Source organism: Sorex fumeus, unplaced genomic scaffold (genome assembly GCF_029834395.1).
Source record: "Sorex fumeus unplaced genomic scaffold, SorFum_2.1 ptg000054l, whole genome shotgun sequence".
NCBI classification, from domain to species: Eukaryota; Metazoa; Chordata; class Mammalia; order Eulipotyphla; family Soricidae; genus Sorex; species Sorex fumeus.
The window spans coordinates 34771262-34775731 of NW_026606111.1; the positions used below are offsets into that span (position 1 = coordinate 34771262).

Genomic DNA, 4470 nt, shown 5'->3' on the forward strand with positions numbered 1-4470 from the left:
TTTTGGATGTGGGCCAGTCTCTGTGGTGTGAGATGATATCTCATTGTTGTTTAGATCTGCATATCCCTGATGATTAGTGATGTAGAGCATTTTCTCATGTGCCTTTTAGCCATTAGGATTTCTTCTTTGAGAAAGTTTCTGTTCATTTCAACATCCTATTTTTTATGGGGTTGGATGTTTTCTTCTTGTGGAGTTCAACCAGTGTTTTGTATATCCTTTATATCAACCCCTTATCAGATGGGTACTGGGTTAATATATTTTCCATTCTGTAGATTTTGGTCACTGTATCTTTTGCAGTGCAGAAGCTTCTTAGTTTAATATAGTCCTATTTGTTTATCTCTGTTTCCACTTGGTAGGTCAGTGGCATGTCATCTTTGAAGAAACCGTTAGCCTCAATATTGTGGAGGGTTTTGATGACCTTGTCTTCAGTGTACCTTATGGATTCTGGTCTGATGTTGAGGTCTTTAATCCATTTCGATATGACTTTTGTGCAAGGTGTTAAGTCGAGGTCTAAGCCCATTTTTTTACATGTGGTTGTCCAGTTATGCCAGCACCATTTGTTAAAGAGGCTTTCTTTGCTCCACTTCACATTTCTAGCTCTCTTATCAAAAATTAGATGTTCATACATTTGGGGTTGTGTGTAGGGATATTCCACCCTGTTCTATTGGTCTACTGCTCTACCTTTGTTCCAGAATTATGCTGTTTTAATTGTTACCGTTTTGTAATAGAGTTTGAGGTTGGTGATGGTGATGCCTCCCATCGTCTTTTCCCCAAGAATTGCTTTAGCTATTCATGAGCGTTTTTGTTCCAAATGAATTTTAGGAGTACATGGTTCATTTCTTTGAAGAATTTCAGGGGTATCCTTATAGGGATTCATTGAATCTGTATAGTGCCTTGTGGAGTATTGCCATTTTGACAATGTTAATTCTTCTTATCCATGAGCAGGGGATATGTTTCCATTTCCTCATATCCTCTTTTATTTCATGGAGTAGCTTTTTGTAGTTTTCTTTGTAGAGGTCCTTTAGCTCCTTAGTTAGGTTGATTCCAAGGAACTTGATTTTCTGGGGCATGATTGTGAACAGGTTTACTTTTTTCATGTCTCTTTCTTTTGTCTCATTATTTGTATATAGAAAAATCCAGGGATTTTTGGGTATTGATTTTATAGCCTGCAACTTTACTTTCTAGGAGTTTCTTGGTAGAGGATTTAGGATTCTCTAGATATTGTATCATATCATCTGCAAATAATGAGAGCTTGATTTCTTCCTTTCCTATCTGGATGCCCTTAATATCTTTTTCTTGCCTAACTGCTATTGCATGTACTTCCAGTACTATGTTGAACAGAAGTGGTGAGAGTAGGCATCCTTGTCTTTTCCCTAATCTTAGAGGGTAGGTCCTTAGTTTTTCCCCTCTTGATCACTCGATCACTTGACATCCCATTACTCATCGATTTGCTTGAACGGCACCAGTAACATCGCCACTCATCCCTGTCATGTGCTAGTGTAGCTCAATGGCGTCTGCTCTTTCTAGGAACACGAAGAGCCTCAAACCGATCGTTCAGGGTCTTGAAGAAGAAGTCTGACCATCTCGTAGGTGGGTGGTCATGCAGTCTTTTGATGTCTTGTGGAATCCAGTCAGTAATGGCTCTAGTCCAGCAGTCGTCTCCAAATCTCATTACATGTCCCGCCCATCTGATTTTCGATGCATTGGCAAACGAGTCAGCATCCCTGATTCTTGACCATCGAAGGATGTCAGAACTCCAGATTCTTTCTCTCATTTGGGTGAAGCATGATACTCCAAGCATAGCTCTTTCAATACCTCTTTGGGAGACCCGAATAGCGTTCTCATCCTGTTTTAGTAGGCCCCTCGGTCTCTTGGGTGTATGTTAATGCAGGAAGAACAATAGAATCGAAGAGATGTGCCCAGAGCTGGAGGTTCTTTGTCCTCTTAGCTATTTCTTTGACACTCTTGAAGGCATTCCAAGCTGCTCTCTTCCTCCTGCCAACTCAGGTGCCAGGTCATTTGTCATGTTGACTTCTTGACCTAGGTACACATAACTGTTGCATTCAGAGATGGTCGTTCCATTGAGAGAAAGTGGAACATTAGGAATGAGACCGTTTTCATAAACATTGAATTCATGAGATTCAGCTGTAGTGTGACCTTTCCACACTCATGGTCAAATTCGACCAGCATTTCTGCCGCTTGGCTAATATTTGGTTTTATTAGAACAATGTGGTCAGCACAGCAGAGGTGGTGTAGTTGCTGTCCATCTATCTTCCCTCCCACTCCTTCCCATTCCAGTCATAGCATGATGTTCTGGAGGGTGGCACTGAAGAGTTTTGGTGAAATTGTATCACCCTGCTTAACCCATCTCTTGACACGGATGATCACTTCTTTGTAGAATGGTGAGATCCTGGTAGTGAATTCGTAATATAGCTCACCGAGGATCCTGATGTATTGAGTCTGAATGCTCTGATTGGCGAGGGCTTCGATGACTGCTTTCGTCTCAACAGAATCAAAGGCTTTCTTTAAACCAATGAATGTTAGGTAGAGCAGCGTCTTCAACTTCTGAGAACTTCAAAGGGCTTGTTTATTGAATTTGCTTTTCATCTTTGCGCAGGGGCCATGCTAATCTTCTCTGTATCATTGCAATTTTAGTATATGTGCTGCCAAAGAGAGAACGGCAATTTGTTTTCTATTGCCGGTTATGAATAACATATGATTTCACGCAGCTGGTTAGTGGCCATGTGATTTTGGAAATCTGAAATTTTAACAAATATTGAGGGATTTCTGCCAAAGCCTGATGGTTCCAAGATTTGTTCCTGAGTCTCTTGGATCATAGCCGTTAAGCAGCTTGATCAGGAGCCAGAGAGGCTGTTTGTGGGTGGCAACTTGGGGTCTCGTTGGGAGGGGGAGAGGAAAGGGCCAGCTCCACCCCCTTCCCATGAGGTCTCATGTGTCTCATCACTGCGGGTCTAAACCTGACTGTCCAATGGACTCTGGAGGATTGTGGCCACTGAGCCACCTGGGGGAACAGGCCAAGGCCCAAACCTATTCCCACCTGGGGTGGCCCGACTCTGGTAACCTACTGCAGGGACCATACACATTTATGCCAAAGGCTGCTTATTTCCAAGATTTGTTTCTGAGTTTCTGGGATCATGGCTGTTAAGCAGCTTTATCAGGAGCCAGAGAGGCCCGGCCATTCATGGGTGGCAACTTGGGGTCTCATTGGAATGGGGAGGAATGGGCTGGTTCCACCCCTATTTCGTGAGGCCCCTTGTGTCTCGTCATTGTGGGCCCAATACTGACTGTTCAATGGTCTCTGGAGGATGGTGGCCACTGAGCCGTCGAAGTGGAGCAGGTGGAGGTATAGCATTCTTTCCCCCCTAGGGTGGCCCGGCGCCAGTAACCAACTGCGGGGTCTGGACACATTTATGCCAAAATCCTCTGGGTTCTGAGATCTGTTACTGTGTCCCTGGGATCATGGCCTTTAAGCAGCTTGATCAAGAGCCAGAGTGGCTGTTTGTGGTCAGCGACTCCAGGTCTTGTTGTGGGGGGAGGTGGGGGGAGAGGAAAGAGCTGGCTTCACCCCCACCCCGTGAGGCCCCACGTGTCTCATCTCTGCGGGCCCAAGCGTGACTGTCCAATGGCCTCTGGAGGATGGCAGCCACTGAGCCGCCAGGGGGAACAGGCCACATATGTACTCCTTTCGACTGTTATCCCCATATTTTTTCTCTTTTGGTAACAACAGAATTGAACTAAGATCACAGGCAAAGGAAGTGCTCTATAACTAAACGATATCCTTAGTTCTTCTCCCCATTTTTATGGATTTGTGTTATTGTTATTGAGTTTTCTGAGTTCTTAATACATTTTGGTTATTAACTTTTCTAGTATATATAACACGATGCATAAATGATTTTTACATTCAACAGGATATAGTTGCATGTTTTCCAAGATGAATACATAAATACTAATACATGTATTAGTTCATAATAAAGACATGATATGTGTGACTTTAACTAGAACTTCCTGCATATTCTGTATAGAAACTATGTAAGTCTTTTTATTATTACTTCAGAGATATATCATATATTTTGTATTGTAATATTTAGGGGTTGCTTAATTTTTTGTTTTGAGACTGGTTAATTTGTTTTTTGTAACATTTTAAATGTGCCTTTTATATTTTTAGTGAAAAAATATTAAATAGTGAAGAAAAATAACCTACATGTTTCAAGCACTTCTGCTTTATTCAGATATAAAAACATATAGCATGTAATCTGTAGTCCAAAGAATGAGAAAAAAATTACCTTTATAATATGCTTTGAAAATATCTCAGGAAGTTATTCCTATTTTTTAATAATTTAATGTTGAAGGATTTTGATATGTACTAAAGAAGTTGATCTCTCTTCTTAGAGCATAAAAAAGATATCTTCTGAATGTGCCATAAACAGTGGCCAAATTTGAAGGGAAAGA

The 4470-nt window shown here is 41.6% G+C and overlaps 1 non-coding gene across 1 annotated transcript; it reads right to left on the minus strand.

The window, feature by feature from the left end:
- Positions 1-2576: 2576 nt before the first annotated feature.
- Positions 2577-2679, minus strand: LOC130033923 (U6 spliceosomal RNA). Its single transcript, XR_008794026.1, has one exon. It is a non-coding gene; the product is annotated as a U6 spliceosomal RNA (small nuclear RNA).
- Positions 2680-4470: the final 1791 nt, after the last annotated feature.